The sequence below is a fragment of the Equus caballus genome, chromosome 28 (genome assembly GCF_041296265.1).
Source record: "Equus caballus isolate H_3958 breed thoroughbred chromosome 28, TB-T2T, whole genome shotgun sequence".
NCBI lineage: Eukaryota > Metazoa > Chordata > Mammalia > Perissodactyla > Equidae > Equus > Equus caballus.
The window spans coordinates 26443033-26460949 of record NC_091711.1 but is presented as its reverse complement, the minus strand read 5'-3'; the positions used below and the strand labels follow the sequence as shown (position 1 = coordinate 26460949).

General features: G+C 45.0%; 1 long non-coding RNA gene across 1 annotated transcript; it reads left to right on the top strand.

The window, feature by feature from the left end:
* The first annotated feature begins 11424 nt into the window (after positions 1-11424).
* Positions 11425-16517, top strand: LOC106782689 (uncharacterized). Its single transcript, XR_001379959.3, has 2 exons — positions 11425-11621; positions 16037-16517. It is a non-coding gene; the product is annotated as an uncharacterized lncRNA (long non-coding RNA).
* Positions 16518-17917: the final 1400 nt, after the last annotated feature.

The following is a 17917-nucleotide window of genomic DNA, read 5'->3' as shown; positions in this document are numbered from 1 at the left end:
TAGCAGCTCTCTGGGAAGTTTTCTACCAGAAGCGGGTTCTGCCGGCACAGAGCTTTCCTTAGGGAGCGGGTTGCAGAGAGGGTTGAGCTTGGCCCTCTTACTCTCTGTCTGACCACAGCTTGTTTCCATTTGGGAGGTTCGACGCTGCAGGCTGTTTCCCACCTGGTGTAAATCCTCGGGGCTACTGCTGCCACCAGCAGGATGTCACAAACTAAACCAAGCCAGGGGCCATTTGTTACAAATTAGAGGCTTGCAATGTTTAAAGCTGCATGGCCCTCTGGGAGACTGTGTATTCGCAGGGAGAAGGCTGATGGGGCAGTGCGTGCCCCACAGGAGACCATCTGTCCCCTGGACTCACAACCTGGGCATAGTCTGGAATCCTATCACTTGGAATTTCATAGATCCCCTCATAGGGTTGCCAGACTTAGCGCATAAAAATACAGGATGTCCTATTAAATTTAAATTTTGAATAAACAACACATTTTTAGTATAATTATGTCCCAACTACTGCGTGGGATATACTTACCCTTAAAAAATATTTGTTCTTTATCTGAGGCACCCTGTAATTTCTCTCACAATTCTAACCCAAAGACAGGCTGCCTCCAGAAGCTTCTACTGAACGCAGAAGGGAAGGAAACTCTCCTTGAGTGCTGGCTTCTTGATTTGGTAATTAGCCTTTAAACTCTTCTAGAGGCTGGTTGTCAGACTGAGTGGTGTTTGCTTATGGGAAGAATATTTTAATGCAGAGATCCTGAATGGCGGGTTGTCTGGTCTCTTCACAAAAAAGACTCTTTCGTGAAGCCAAGAGGACTCTTCACAAAAAAGAAGTGTTGTCCTTCCATAAAAATTAAACCTCAGGGACCTTTATCTCAAGGCATGCTGGTGCCTTAATGATAAACGCCCAGCCCAGGCCAGCCCTTTCTACTCCATTGGAATATGTCTGCCCAGGAGGCAGCTGGGCCGTTGCCCTCTTAGCCTCTGTATTGGAGCTGCGAGCAGGGCAACCCCATTCACTCCCCGTGGAGATCTCCCCATCCCTCCATTTACAGCATTTCCCTGAACCTGTTTACCTGAGAATCGGGGCCAATATTTGGTGGGAAAAACAATTTAATTTTTTTATTGAGATGAAATTCACGTAACATAAAACTAACCATTTTAAGTGTACAATGTGGTGGCATTTTTAGTACATTCACAATATTGTGCAACCGCCAGCTCTATTCAGTTCCAAAATGTTTTGATCACCCCAAAAGAGATCCCCGTACCCATTAAGCAGTCGGTCCCCCAGCACCTTACTTTTGGTTCTCTTCAAAAACTGAGCGCTCCCCTCCCTCCGCACCCGCCATGAGGCTGGAGTCAGGGGAACGAGAGAAGTGGAGGAACCACTCTTAGGTGGAGCCTACGTAGAGGACTGGTTTGCAAGCCTAATTGCATGCCTTTCATGGGTTTGTAAAATGGAAGGTTTCACAATTAAGGGCCCTAGAAAGACCGGCTGTGAAGGAAATGAGTCTCTGGTTGGCAGAAGAGGATGCACACTTTGGGCAGGGCTCACCAGGGAGCATTGACAGAAGCTGCCAGGCTGTGAACAGTGGAAGGGAGTCCTCGGGCATGAAAGGGTGTCTTGTGAAAGGTGTAAAGCTGCTCACAGATCACATTCTTAGGGAGTCGGGTAAGCGAAGGGGCACCAGAAAGGTGCCCAGCGGGGCTTGGGCTTCCGGGTTCAGAGGGAGCAGATGAATCACTTTGGGGAGGTGCCAGGCCTCCCTTGGCCAGTGGTTGCTTTGAGGTTTCCTGATTTACAGAAGGAGTTAGTTCCTTCTCAGAGGAACCCTTGACTTTCCCCTCTCTAGAGGGACTGACCCTCCTTATTGTGTGTAAAATCTGGTACAACTGCATTTTTGGAGACAACGGCTTCTGCCTGCAGTGACTTGCAACACTTTTATGATCCAGCTGGTTCCAGCTTCCTTTATTCTTGTGCTGCCAACAGAGTCTCCAACTCATCATAAAACCAGAAGCTTTCCAGCTTTGAACAGAGTGGCAAGGCTTGTCCCCTTTGTTCAAGATTTGGGGGTCACATATTGACCTAATGCCTCCTTTTTGTCAAGGATGCAAGCAAAACAACAAACTCAGAGGAAGATCTTCCTGAGATAGTTTGAGTTGCCAGGATGGCACAGAATTTAACTGTCATCAGCTTAACAAATTTGTTTGGAGTGGTGTTTGTACAAGGGACTGACTAGTAGAATGCTGGTGGTAACCGCTGACCTTTAGGCATTGTCTTCTACGCGTCGGGCACCATTCTAAGTGCCTCACCTACACTAACACATTAAAGTACAACAGTCCTGCGATTATTTATGGGAACTTGCCTCAGGGTGGAAGTGGTCCACAATGTGGTTCATCCTGTGTCCAGGCCTCATCTACTACCCCAACCATCAAGAGGAATTCAACCTCCCCCCTCCACTCTTTCCCCATGGACACAGGAGGCAAAGAAGTTGTGATAACGACAGCAGAGAAATGGAGGAACACAGATATGTCTACCCTGCTGTGCACAGAGCCCACCCCACGAATATCTTTACCCTCCATACATCTCTCCATTGCTCCTGTGATCCATGGGGTTGAAACAGCTGACCACTCTGTCCAGCCTATGGACACATTGCTCAGGTATCAGAGAAGGAACAACAGTCAAATGAACGCCCTGAATAAACATGTGTCCTTTGGCATCAGACAAAAATGTTTAAAGGTGAAAAACCCTGGGACAGGTCACAAGGTTGACGTTTCCATGAATAGAACTGGGAAAATCTTAGCCCAGCCGGGAAGCAACCATTCACCTTAGGTTTGGGGGATGAAGGAGCCCGTCAATGTAATTATACTCTTTTCTCATAAATATAATTTGTTAAATGTATAACTTAATACAATTTTATTTTATACCCTTATACCATTTCTTTCATACTGACAAACCCATAAATTAGGAAAAAGTCTTTACTGTGTCCTGAGTGGGGATGAGAACATAAAGGTACTGTGTTTTTCCTTCCAAACTGTACCTAAGTAGGATGGGGATCTCTTTAAACCATCTTTCATCTGAAATCGTGTCTCACTTGTAAGTGCGTTCTTGAACGCCACATACGTTCACCTTGTTTCTAATCTTGGATCAGGTTGTAGATGGTGTCTGCATGTCTGAGTGTAACTGAAGTCTTTCAAGGAAGGGTTAAAGAGTCACGTGCCAATTAGCTTTTCTCCCAAGGCAGCACTTAGAATCACAGTGCTGAGAAGAAGTGGGATAATGAGAGGGTTGCTGGTTGTGAGATCGCCTCCCTGGGACACTTCAGGAAGGGTGACGAGACTAATTGGCTGGTCTGGCGAACAACTCGAGATGAGTCCAAAAGGAGGAGCCAGCTGCCGGCAGGAAGGGAATGGAAATTCACCTTCGCGCTGGCCCTTCAGCGGGGGGAGCACAGATGCTGAAAAGCAGAACTGCTCGCGAGAGAGCAAAGGCCCTTTTTCTAAATCAGCTGCCAAGAGGGGAACAAAGAGGATTTGCCAGTGCCTCCAGGGAACAGCCTTTGCTCTCGCTTCAAGATCATCTAAGGAGTTTGCCCACATCGCAAACGGTTAGAATGAGCTTAGCGGCTTCAGGGAGGGTCCAGGCAGTGTGACTAGGGGACGGCTGTGAGTGAGGCTGTAGTGGCAGCAAAGCAGACGGAAATAATTGGTTTAAGACACTGGACTCGGGCACCCTCTAATCTGGGATGACCTCATATAATTACGGAGGACGTGCACTACGGAACGCTAGGGGGCACCATTGACATGCAAATGGCCTTCCCTAGACGCCTGCAGAGGACAGCCCACACCATTCTCCGTGGCAGGCCTGCTCCTGACTTCTTAGAAGCCGGGCCTCCCACTCAACTTCATTCTACCAGCTCAATGCGGCTCCTTAATCTCAAAGCAAGAAGCGCTGCGGGGCCAGCAGCTGCTGGCTGCACCCTCATTTCCACAAGGGACTGGTGGCGAATGTTTTCCCAACATACTCACCTCGGGTACAAAACCTCACAGATTCAGAGTAACTTGGTAGAGGGTGGGAAATAGAGAGGAAGGGAAGATAAGTTAGTAAAGAGTGTCTGAGCATACTTATAATGACATGTAATACTTTTATGCTCGAGTATATAGAGGGAAGCAGTTAGGATAAGGCTCTATTTTTTGAAAAGCCAAACTCCTAAATGGCTTATATCATATGGAAAATTTACCATGTTGATTAATAAGAAGTCCTGGAGTAAGACAGCAGCAAAGTTAGTTAATTCAATGGTTCAACAATGTCAAGAGAAATTCTGGGTTTTTACAATGATCCCATGTCATTCTCACTTGGTAGGTCAGCTTTGTCTCCCTGGCTACCTCACCTCATGGTCACAAGATGGTAGCTGTGGTTCCAGATATTCCACACAAATCCCACAACATCCTTTGGACAAACAGTCTTTTCCTATGTACGTGTGTAGGTATGTGTGTGTGTTTTATCAGAGAGGAAAACCTTAGTCAGAAGCACTCCATATTAGAATATAAATTAAGCTGCTAAAACAAAAAGACTCAAAACTCTGATGGCTCAAACAAGAAAGAAGCTTGTTTTCCTCTCATGTACCAGTCCCAATGTAAATAAGTCTCTCTATCTTGTTGCCCTGCCATTCCCTGGAATCATGTTCTTGCTTCAGGTTGGATTACCAACACCACCTCCCAGTCCACAGAAAGTGGAAAATAGAGAAAGTGAAGAACAGCAATCTCCTTATTCAAAACGTGATCTGGAAACTAGACTTGTCACTTTTTCTGACATCTCATTGGCCAAAACAGTCATATGGCCACACCTTGCAGCAAGGGAGTCTGGGAAGTGTAGTCTGTAGTTGGGCATGTGCCTAGCCAACACTGGAGGAATACTACTGCTGAAAAGAGGGGAAATGCATAGGAAGAGGCAACCTGCCCTAGTAGATTTCTGCTCGTGTCTCATTGGCCACAATCACTTCACATGATCAGGCATGACTGGCTTAGACCAGGGTTTCTCAATCTCAGCATCACTGACATTTGGACTGGCTAATTCTTTGTTGTGGGGGCTGTCCTGTGCATTGTAGAATGTTGAGCAGCATCCCTGAGCAATACCCACTAGATATCAGTAGCACAACCCTCCCCCCTGTTGTGACAACCAGAAATGTCTCCAGACATGGAAATCACGTTGACCTGAGCACCACTGGCTTCCAGGATTCCACCTTGGAGCAGAAAGAGGATGCCTCTTCCTGGAGTCGTATTTGAACAGGATGGACACAAAATCAGAGCTATTCTAACAGAAGTGGTGGAGGAAATAGCAACCAATGGTGCTGCTATTGTCAATAACAGAACAAATGTCAAACAACATGTGACCAAATGGAGGTCCTGTCAGATCATCTTTAATTAAATAAATTTATTTATTCAATATACTTGTCTTAAGAGCTTACCTGGTGCCAAAGTGTTCCAAGTATTGTTGGCTCTGGAAATACAGTAGTAACAAAGCAAAGTACCAAATCCTTGCCTTTATGGACCTTGCATTTTACCACATGGCTCCCTAACAGTCAAGAGTCAGCTGTGGAGGCGTACAGGCATCAGAATGAACATTCCCACACCCAGATTCTGGTTCTGCCACTTATTAGGTATGCGATCTTGGGCAAGTTATTTGCAATCCTCTGAGTTTCATTTTTCTTATCTACTAAGTGTAAATAATAATGCTATCCATCTCCTAGGATTATTCTGAGGTTGAAATGAGATATACTCCTTAGCCAAGCACCAAACACATAATTGTCTCTAAACAAGTGCTAGCTGTGTTATAGCAAAAGAGCAATGGACTGGAAGTTAGAAGTTTTTCATTCAACGAACATTTGTTGAGCAGATACTACGTGCCAAGCTCAGTTCCAGATATTGGGCATTCTGGAGAGTCAGATAACTAAGGCATACACTCTGTCCTTAAAGGGTCCTCCAAGTTCACTATCTGATGGGGTGGCGCTGGGGTAGGGGTGAGAAGATGAATATAACCTGCGTGTTTAAGTCCTGGTTTAAGCCTACGGTTTTCTTTTCAGCATTTGGATCAATGCCTGGCTCGTAGTGGGTGCTCAATAAAATATTTCTTAAATGAATGTCTCTATATAGTGAGAATAAAAATTCTGACTCTCAAAAATGTTTTGTAAGCTACAAAATCCTGTGTAAATATCATTGGAGTCAGGAACATTGATAATTATTTACTATTATCAAAATAATTGATTTATATGCAAATTGAAAATATCTAAGCTTTTTCAAGTGCTTGGAAGCCATTTGACTTCTTAAATAGAGTGAAATCTTCTTTACATTATTTTCCTAGTAAATCCTGTCTCCCATGGACTCGAAAAGTAAACTTGAAACCAACTCCTATCCAAATCATGGCAAATATGGGTAGGACCCAAATGAATGGGATTTCACTGCATAATTTATCGGGGTTTAAAATTTTTTAAATTTGTGTTAAATTCATCAACTTCATCTATAAAAAGAGTTCAAATTTGCTTGGAACTTGTTTTGGCTGAAGAAGTGGAAACAGAGTAATAACAAATGACAACCCAGCAAATTCTAAAAATTATTGGGGACAAAATTGAGTCTGTTCTTCCAACTTGCTTGTAATTATTTTATTCTGACTTTTCTGGTTTTTTTTTTTCCTGGAGAATCAAGCTACTTCCACTTAGATTACTTCTAAATGTTCAAATGTCACTGTATTTAATATAAATCAGGGGCAACTGAAAAGTCTGAGAGAAAACAGAGGCCCCAATGAATGTCACGCTGGAGGGAAGTCACTGCAGGGTCTGTTAATGCCTTGTTTCTCTAAAATGTTTAATTGAAATCTGGAAAAATAAAAAGGTAAAGTGTTTGTTAAATGCCTGAGGGCAGAGGTGGCAAAAGCAAAAGTAAGCTTTACAGAAGACTAAAGTTGGCAGGAAATTGCCAGATGAGCTTTGGCTTGGAAATATAAGCTTATTTACCGAGAAGAAAACTATGAAAAGATCAAAGTACCGATTCTCCTTTGCACATTCTTCCACTTGATTCTGGGTATGACTTTCGAGATTAGGGTAACCATTACTATATTAAAACTAGAATAACTTTTCCTGTTCCCCTTTGCTATTTTGCCTGAAATACGGGTCACTGCCCCAAGATGTATGCTGGTGCCCAGCTTACAGGTCTTGCCAATTAGACAGGCTTTTGCACACGTGAATAACTGCCTTTCTTTTTATACCCCATGATTCATTTATATGTTTTTTCCATTAAAAAGATCTGTTGAAATAAGAAGCATAAGTCACAATCACGAAAGCATTTTTACATATTCAAAACGAAGTAAAAGCTGGAACGAGAGTGAAAGACACAAATAAGTGGGTCTACTGGAGTTCCTTCCTCATTGAGTCAACTGTTAATATTTTCTGGTTTGGCCTCAGAGGTTGAGTAAGGAATTCATTGTGAATCTTTTCTTAGGGACAAAAGTCTTTTGTAAAGAATTCTTCACCATCAGAGCTTACTGGACATAACAGACACCTTTGGGGGGTCTGCCACCCCCAGCCTGGGCTTAGTGGCCACAGCCTCTGCTGGCTGGCCTTTTCCTGACTCCATCTCTCACTGGTCTCCAGTGATGCCTTTCAAGCCTCAGGTGGGTACCAGCCTCCTGCGGTTCGTCTCTTTGTGCATCCTCATCCCTTTTTGGTGCTCTTAACCTTGCGCATACGTCCATAAAACACAGTCTATTAACCTTTTGTCACTTGAACCCTATACATGTGTCACTTGTCTCTGAAAGGGACGCTTTGACACCCACACTCCCTGTGGTATTTCCTATTGCTATTCTAAAAATTACCACTCTTTTGGTTCTTGGACCCAATTTCAATTTGTGTGCGGTGGTGGGGGTTTCCCCCGTACCAGCAGGCAATCCTCCAGACACCACCTGGGTATTCTACAGTTCAACTCACTTCTGACATTATCTCCCTGGAGACAGCATCAGATCCCTTAGGTTGGGGGTTCAGTCTTACCACGGTGACCCTTCACCCTCAGATGCCAGTCGCAAGCGCAGGTTTTCACTTGTGCTTCTCACTGGTTACAAATTGGAGGGTCCCACGACCTTCTCATGGGTTCAATTCATTTGCTAGAGCTGCACACAGAACTCAGAGAAACATTTGACTTACTAGGTCACAGGTTTATTATAAAAGGATGTAACTCAGGAACAGCCCGATGGAACAGATGCCTAGGGCAAGGCATGGGGAAGGGGCGCAGAGCTTCCACGCCGTCTCCCAGCGCGCCACTCTCCCAGCACCGCCACGTGTTCACCAACCTGGAAGCTCTGAATCCCATCCTTTTGGGTGTTTATTGAGGCTTCATGACGTAAGCATGATAGATTAAATCATTGACCTCCGGTGGTTGAAGGCCTCCTCCAGCCCCTCTCCCTCCCTGGAGGTGGGGGCTGGGGGTGCGACTGACAGTTCCAACCCTCTAATCACAGGGTTGGCTCCCCTGGCAACCAGCCCCCATCCTTAGGTGGGGTCCAAAAGTCACTCTATTAACATAACAAAAGACACCTTTATCACTCTCAACACTTAAGAAATTCCAAGGGTTTGGGGAGCAATGAGCCGGGAACCACGGAGGAAGACAATATATATGAGAAATACATTTTGGTCATCTGACTGACCAAATAAATATTTTTCTTATAAATCACAATATCACAACTACAAAGTTGGTGGCATTTCTTATCTTACAGTTCTGGAGGTCAGAAGTCCACAATGAGTCTGACTTGGCTAAAATCAAGGTGTCAGCAGGGCTTCATCCCTCTAGAGGCATGAGGGGGGGATCCATTTCCTGGCTTTTTCCAGCTTCTACACACTGCCCATGTTCCTTGGTTCATGGCCTCCTCTCTCTTCAAAGCCGGCAGTGTACAGTGGTGCCCCCTTATCCATGGGGAATATGTTCTAAGACCCCCAGTGGATGCCTGAAACTGTGGATGGTACTGAACCCCGTATGTTAGATGTTTTTTCCTATACATACCTATGATAAAGTTTAATTTATTACTTAGGCACAGTAGGGCTTAACAACGATAACTTCTTTGGCATATCCAAATTGCCAGCATCACTATTCTTGCACTTTGGGGCCATTACTAAGCAAAATAAGGGTTACTTGAACACAAGCACTGTGATCCCACAGACAGTCGATCTGATAACCCAGACAGCTACTAAGGGGCTATGGGCTGGGTAGCAAATACAGTGTGGACACATCGGACAAAGGATGATTCATGTCCCAGGCAGGACTGAGCGGGACAGCGTGAGATTTCATCATGCTACGCAGAAAGATGTGCCTTTTAAAACTTATGAGTTGTTGACTTCTGAAATTTTCCAAATGGAAGATATTTTCGGGCCACAGAAATGGTAGAAAATGAAACTGCGCCTAAGGAGGGACTACTGGAGCCTCCTTAAATCTCTCCTCTGACCTCTGCTTCGGCTGTCATATTGCCCTCTCTGACTCTCTCGTGCCTCCCTCTTTCCCTTAGAAGACACCCCTGAGAGTAAATTGGGTCTGCCCAAATAATCCAGGATAAGCATTCCATCTCAAGATCCTTAATCTGCAAAGTCCCTCGTGTCATGTGAAGTAACATAGTCACAGTTCCCAAGATTGGGACATGGACATCTTTGGGGTGGGGAGGGGTATTATTCCGTCTACCACACCTTCCCTCAAGGCAAGGGGTCCTTTCGTTTTCTTTCCCAATACTCTGTCCCCCCATACTCTATTTTCCTGTCTCCCTCACAGTGTCCCATCAAATTTTATCTGTCCCATGTCCCACTCTATCTCACTCTGAGAGACCAGAGTCTGAGGAATTAACTAGGAGGGGCGGGAGAGAGAAGAGGTTCGCTTCTTTACCTTATACTGTGCCTGGGGGACTTCACGTGGGAGTTGCAGTGAATTTCTGATGAGGAGCTGGCCGGTGTGTTGGTTCACTTCTTATAAGTGAGGCACTACTGCCACCTGGTGGCAACATACTTAACCCAGTCATTCATTCATTCACTCAACAAACATCAATTGAGTGGCTGCTCTGAGCAAGGAAGGGTGCTAAGCAAAGGGAATAATATTAGTAAACAGTGATGGATGCCTCTTACGTGCCGAGTTCTGTCTTATGTGCTTTACATAGAAAAATGATTTAAGCTTCACCACAACCCTCAGGGTATTATCATCTCTGTTTTACAGTGGAAGAAACAGATACTGAGAAATTCAGCTGCTTGCCCCAGAGCCTACCGCTAATAAGTGGGAGAGTCAGATCTTGAACCAGCGAGTCTGGCTCTAGAACTCTTTACAGACACGTTCCCTGTCCTCGACCATCTTACAGTTTCTTCTTCATAAGAGGTAAATACCAGTTGAAAGGAGTTGTGTAAAATACCAATAATTTGAAATGGCAGCGTGTTTTATTCCCTATGGATTCTGTTTTTGATTCACCATCAAGAATCTTCCTCTTCAGCTAGAAGAGGCCACATTCACCTAACTCATTGTGCTTCCCCTGGTTAAGGCATTGGCCTACACTGGAAGGGCTTTAAAAAATAGGAAGTTCACATTCCGCAGGAGCTGTTTCAGCCAGAGGGAGAAGGATGGACGGGGAAATAAGCAGAAGGCAGGGCAGGAGAGGGGAGGGAGAGAAAAGAACCCAGAGAGCTGTGCTATCCAATGTTGCAACCACTAGTGTTACTGAACCAGGTTCGTTTTTGCCCGCCGCCCAGAAAGCCAAACACCAAGATGACGAGATTGCAGCAGAGAGAGGGTTTACTCACAAGGCAGCCATGTGAGGAAGCGAGGGCATGAGCCTCAAATTCGCTTCCCCAAAAATAAGGACTCAGGGATATTTATGGCATGGGGGCAAGGTGGTCAGAAATGTGGAGGTAGGCGAGCGGAGGTGGGGAGAGGCGAGGTCATTGATGAGCTGCGCGAGCGTAGTCAGACTCCATGCGTCTTCATAGGACCCATGTTCACAAAATGGCGGCGTTGGCATGATCTGAGGGTGGAGTTTTTAGCCTCTTGACGTCAAAAGGTCGCCTATCGGACAGCTCCGCAGGCCCAGTTGATGAGCCGGTGATCTCAACCAGCCTGAAGTGGACAAGGAGTTCTAATTCCTGAAAAACAGCTCACACGCCCATTACCATGGGGCCCCAGGCTCCAGGGAGATGTTACCTATAGGAGCCTACTGGGAGTCAGGTAGCATAGTGCCTAAGCAGCATAGTTAGCAATGGGTGGAACAGCCAAAAGCTACAATCAGTAGTTGACAAAAGGAAAAAAACTTTAGTACCTAGATACTTAATCATCAATGGCTAACTCTCTGCTGGTTTTACTAGTCACTGTTTAAACTTTATTTTTAACTAATTAAGTTAAAAAGTTACTTCCTCTATTGCACTTGGCAAATCTCAAGTGCTCAATAGCCACAGGTGGCTGATGCTATGACAATGGACTGCATAAATACAGAATTTCCAGCATCACAGAACATTCCATTAGACGGTACTGATCCAGATCCCTTATCCCAGAGAAGGGGGTCTTCCCCATGGCTGATCTGGGCATAGGTCACCCAGAGACCGTCTTACAGCTGGAATCTGTGGGTAAGTGACAATGTGGGAGAGCAGAAGTGCAGTAATCCCCTAGCAAAACAGATGTGCCTCTCGTTTCTGTCGACCTGCCCCAGGGACAGGGTGAAAGTGAAGATGTTGAGTCCCAATAGGACTTGGCTCCTTTTTCAGATGAGGTGATGGAAGCGAAGATGGGCCTTGCTCCTCCCTTCCACTGGGTCCTGGAGCTGGCTGTTGGGGGTTGTTGGTCATAACTTCCACGGGTCTCCTTCTGGCTGTCCGCTTGGCTGGTGGTTAGAGAAGGCAAGGACGACTTCACCTGCCAATCTCCATCTCACTCAGGGCCTTTGCTCACAGCTGATGCTCTATGAAATTGTCTAGGAGTTGCCTGTCACTGCAAACTGAGTTGTGTGGGCTTCTGAACCCCCCGCCCTCTCCCTATAAAGACTAAAAGGTGTTGTTTAATAAGTTCTTTTTTTGTGACAATCATGCTTATTTGCTCATACATGAGCCTCTGATTCTCAAACATTAATTTTTCCACTTGTGATAAACTGGCAGAGATGGGTGATTTAGACAGGCAATAACCCGCTAGTAAAATTACATTTTAATTTAGGCTGGCTGCTAAAGAGAAGCTCGCTAAAGCACATAAACACACAGAATGGGGCAGCACCCCAGCTTTAATCGAACTATCGTTCCACCCACCCTGTATTGCTGCCTTGTTCACTCTTTGTCGGGTACTTTCCCTTCCCTTCCATCTCACTCTTCAGTCTCCCTGGGTCCCTGGATCACAGCTTGCACTAAGTTCATTAGGAACCTTCCTTAAGGTGTCCCTTCCCTAGGCTCGGTCCCCTCCAAACACTCTGCAGCTAAATTCATTCACAAATATTTAGTGAGCATCTGCTGCCCTCAAAGAATTATGATCAAGTAGGCAGACACGTTGGTATAATGAAATAGATACGGATGTATAGTAATATATTGGAATATACCTACTGGGTAGATTCCTTTGGTAGCAAATGACAGACAACTCCTACTGGCTTAAGCTGAAAAAGGGAATTCGTTAGCTCACAAAGTCCAAGAGTATATCCTGAATTTTTAGTGGGACCTGACCCAGAGGCTCGCACAATGCTACCAGCAGACTCTTTCCCGCTTCCTCATTCCTTTCTTGCGCCCTTCATTTTGGCTTCATCCTCAGGCTGCATGTGCAGACAAGAAGGCTGCAGCAGCTCCAGATTATAGTGGAAACATGGATGCTTCTCCCTGGCGGCTCCTGTCACGTTCCAGGGTCCGTGCTGATCAGACAGACTCGGCTCCCACGGTCGCCTCTGAACTGTGGCTCCTTAGGGCTCTGACTGGCAAGACCTGGATCACATGGGCTACTCCTGAAATGGGGCGGAGAGGAGTCACAGAACTGTGGCAGAGAAGGGAGACTAGACGCTAAGTAGACAAAAAACAGCAAATGTCTCAGCAGTAGGAGCAAGACATTGAGAACAGGGGAAAACGTGCCTGAATCTGTCCGCAAGTCACAGAAGGCTTCAGAGCAGAGCGTAAACCTGTGTTGACTCTTGAAAAAAGAGCAGGAGTTTGCTGGGCAGGCAGGAAAAGGGATGAGAATGGGAGGGAGGGGATCCCAGCAGCGAGAATGGCCGAGGAAGTCACAAAAGAGAATGAATTGGGTTTCCATATTTTCGTACCAGGTGAAAAGCCTGATTAATAGCCGGGCTCTGGAGCCGTGGCCCCTGGTCTGAATCCCAAATCTGAAACTTACTAGCTGCATAATCTTGACTGGTTACTTAACCTTAGGTTACTTAGCAACTTAAATAACCTGGTTACGTAACCAGGGCGGTCCTCATGCCTCAGTTTCCCCATCTATAAAATTGGAAAAGTAATAGTACCCATCTCACAGAGTTGTTATCAGGATTAATTGAAATGTGTTAATACGTCTAAAGCACTTAGAATAGGGTCTGACACATAGAAAGTGCTAAAAACTTAGTAAAATAATGTGTTTATTGATTAATGCTGTGCTATAACATAGTTTAAAATAATGGCCTACAATTATTTTGTGTAATGCAGTACAAATTTGGTTTAAAAAAATCACAACAGAAGAACAATAAAACTTTGTCTTTCACATGATTATTTATACAGGTAACACTATATATAATATCAGACATAATCCCATTCCTTCTCACATATAAACTGCCCTCTATCCCATTATACTGTTGTCAAGCCTTTATCCCACAGTTCCACATTTTATACAAAGTGTAGTTTCTCTTTCCGGCTTTTGTTTCTTAGGGCCTAATCTTGCAGACTTATTTTAGCAAAATGTTGCTCAATTTAGCCCACCCAGCCTCATGAGACAAAAACCTGACCCGAACAACATCCAAGGAGAAGAACTGAACAGAACGTACACACAACCCACTCTGCCCTGTGTTCATTTTGTAAGGGTCAGCCTCTGAAATTGGGTCAATGGTCTTGTTATTCGTAGTCTGTGTGTTACATTTTCTTACTTAATGTGTACATAGTAGGGTTTTGGGCCAGATGTTCCCCTTATATTTCATTCTTTGGAAACCCTCCACCCTCCACCCTTAAGAAACAATGACTTTTGAAATGGTTTCAGCAAAAGGAAATATATCTTACTTGCAATGTTTTGTGCAGTGGGGGGAAGAAAGCAAGTCATAAAAAGCCCTGTGGTGAGGCCAGGATACAGGACAGTGCTCAGAAAGGATGAGCTATGGGGTCACACTGTCTGGGTTTGAACCCCAGGGTTCAAACTCTATCTGTTCCAAGCTGAGTGACTTGAGCAAATTACTTATTTATCAGAGCCTCAGTTTCCTCCTCTGCAAAATGGGAATGATGATAATGCCTACCTCATGGTCATAGCCAGCCCTCAAGAAGGCCCCCAATGATTCCCACCTCCTGGTATTTATGGCTTGATGGAATCCTTCCCATTGCCTCGGGGTTGGTCTGTGCGACCCATCGAATATGGCAGAAGTGATGGGGTGTCACTTTCAAGGCTCAATGATGCTAGCTTAAAGCTGGAAAGATAGCTTTCCAGTGGCTGCTAGTTCCCCCACTTCCAGGGGACAGGAAACCTCAATGAACTCCTGCCCTCATCACCAGGCCATGGTGGCGTGGACAGCCCCAGTGCACACAGGCATCTCATGTGAAATGTGATGGATTCATTCTTTAGAAATACATCTGTGGATTCAAGAAGTATCAGTTATTTTTCTGAATTTGCCTGTGATATCTAACTTTGTTCTTAACTGTCAACCTCATTGGAAGTAGTTTCCCTTTCAATTACCCATCCAAACTTTGCACGTTCATTCAGGAGGGGTTTCAAGAGTGAGATGGACACATGGCGCACAGCAATTATTTGCGTGCAGGCAGAAAATATGAAATCTCTAATTTTATTTCTATATCTGGTCTGTTTCACAGGCCTGACTTGTGAGATGCAATCATAAGCAACTACATTTTGTCCCTCTACCATTCCTTTAACTTTTCTCAGTGGGCTAGTGTTTCCTCTGCCCCTGGTTAAAACCTTCTGCAGCCTCATGACTTTTCTGGACACTCAGGTCATTCAAAGTTCTGGAGCCCCGTTTCACAGACTGCAGCCTCAGGGCCGAAGTTAGAATGTTAGCATAAGTGAGCAACAAGAAAATGGCAGAACTGACGGTTCTCCATTCTGCCACTCCAGATCAGTGGGCACACTGACTCAACAAACCAAACAATGATGCTCAAACCAGATCTGACAAGGAGGTAGCCCCCCCCGACCATGCAAATCAAAATTATTAAGATGCTTATTTAAAATAAGGATTTATATTCATTACCATTGACAATGAACCTCGCCCTCAATGCATTTTGTCCCTTAAGATATTCATTAATTATATTGGCACATGAGAGAATTAATAAACAGGAAAACAAACATTTACGGAGGGCATGCCCCCACAGTTTTACCGATAGTGGTCAGCAATAAAAAAAAAATAGAGACCCCTGCTTTATGCTTCCATGCAGCCCCAGTGCCACCAGGAAGATGCCCACTGAGCTCGCCACTGAATTCCTACAGCATCTTCGCATGGTCCACTGAATACCCTTTACTAATTCAGCCTCCCACTCTGATCTTTAGCATTTTCACCTTATGGTCTCCACTTTCCTAATGAGTTTATGAACTTCCCAGGGACAAGCAGGATCCATGCTGCTTGGTACCCACAAAAGGTGTCTGATAATACGGCAGAGTTGTAGTTATGCCCACTTTGGGCCAAGTTCGGGAATTCTGCAGTTACTCCTCTCCAAGTGAAGACCAAGGATTGGGGACGGGGGGACGAGGGGGAAGCAGAAATAAAAAAACTGAAAAGGATCTGGAAGATTCGCTCTGTTTGATTCCTTAAAGGGCAGAAATAAAAGCCAAATCCTTCACAAAATATCACTTAACTTCTCATTTTGTATTATTCTAGTTCCGTGATTCCTCTCAGAAATAAAGAAGCGGTATTTGAGGAGAGATGGAGAAATTCTGGGAACCCAAGCCCTCTTGGACGAAGCAGTAACCTCAGCTTCCGTGGTGCATCTTTGCTTTCTGCCGTCCTTCCTTCCTTTGTTCCTTCCTCCTTCTCCTCCCTTCTTTGACTCCTTTCGTGTCCACTGAGGACCCAGCATGTTGTCTGTACTAAGCCGGTGCTGTGAGAGTTAAAGAAACAGTAAGGTCTCCCTGTAAGACACCTGCCATCTTATCTCCTTTGGGAACAGAGAGAGAGGTTGGAAGAAACAAATGCAAACCAACTGAAAGGACAAGAACTACATACAGCTGATTGTCCTTATTGCAGTGATTATGTTCTACAGACCTGCCACAAACTAGTCAGTCGCGAACCAGTGCTCCCAGCAGAATACAGTAGGGTCCTGAGAACCTCTGGTCACAATACTTTCAGCAACCAATCAATACCTAACCTTGTTTTCTGTGTGTTTCTGTCTAAAGACGCCTTATTTAATACACGGTTGATTCATTAACATCGAACTCTCAGTCAACAGCCCTCTGACTAGTGCCTGAATGACATTTCTCTAACGCACGTGCGTTCCCCACGAGGCGCATCACAGCCTTCTTGAGCTTGGGGACACCAGACAGCACTTCAGGATTTTCTAGGAGGACATTTTAAACAGAGAAATCATAAACTAAAAGCACAAATATGTGAAAAATGCAACACGAAACAGACCGCAAACAGGGCACTTGTTACAGTTAAGGAGCAGAAACAAGAAGGTTGCCCAGGTGGCAACAGGAACCTTGAGCAACTCAAACTTTTCGCAGCTCTGCGCGTGTCCACAAATGACCACGAAAGGACTGCGAGTGTTGATTTTGGGGTAACAGATAAATTTTAGCAAGTAGACAAATTCATAAATATGAAATCTGTGAATAATGAGGGTTGACCATGGATATATGTGAGTGTGCATAAAGTTCCCATTCAGAAAAATTAAGGACCAAAAGAGAAAAGGAAATACATTGGGAAAAATTTTATGGAGAATAGGGGCAATGGACGGAGGTGAGAGACGTGGGGAGGGAGGGCCTTCCAGCCTCGTGCCCTGGATGAGGAGAGGTGAGCACGGTGAGGTGTGTGTTTCTGTGAGAAAGGAGGTGGAGTCTAGCTGGAGAAGGGGCTACACGGGAGCCAAGAGGGAGCAGCTTGGAAGGGAGGTGGAAGCCAGGTGGAAGGTAGGCGGACGTGTGTGATTCATCTTGAGAAATCCTGAGCCACATCTGCGGGAGAAGGTGAAGAGTAAGTCAGCTGTGTGAGTCTGACCTCGGTATGCTCAACTCCAAATACTAGGTAAGAGAGGCCTTTTAGAAGAGATGACAAAATAGCAGTTAGTTCTTCAAACACCAATTTGTAGAGGAGAAGAATGTTTAGGAGGAAAGACTTTTAGGGTGATCTTCGCTGAAAACATATTTCACAAGCAAGTAGCAATAACCTGTTCTGTTGGCAAAACAAGAGAAACTGGGCTCAAAGCCAGGATGAGACAGAAATGCTGCTTTTGAAGATGAAACCCTGTAGACATTTGTCAAAGCCCACTCATGCTTCAGACCATCAGAACAAAAGGTCTAAGTACCTGTTTTGATGAAATATCACTGGCTACTTCATAGGAAAAATATAAGTAGAGCTGGAATCTCTGAGTCAGAAAAAAACCCAGTACAGCTGAGTCTTGCAAGCAAGCACACTCACAAAAGGAGCAGAAGTGACTGTGGGGAAAATAAAGCATGGTCTAGACCAGCTGTCATGAAGAATTTTTTTCTTGTAACTTGAAAACAGCTTGCCTCCCTGCTTGATCCACCTTTCCCTGACTCGAGCTCG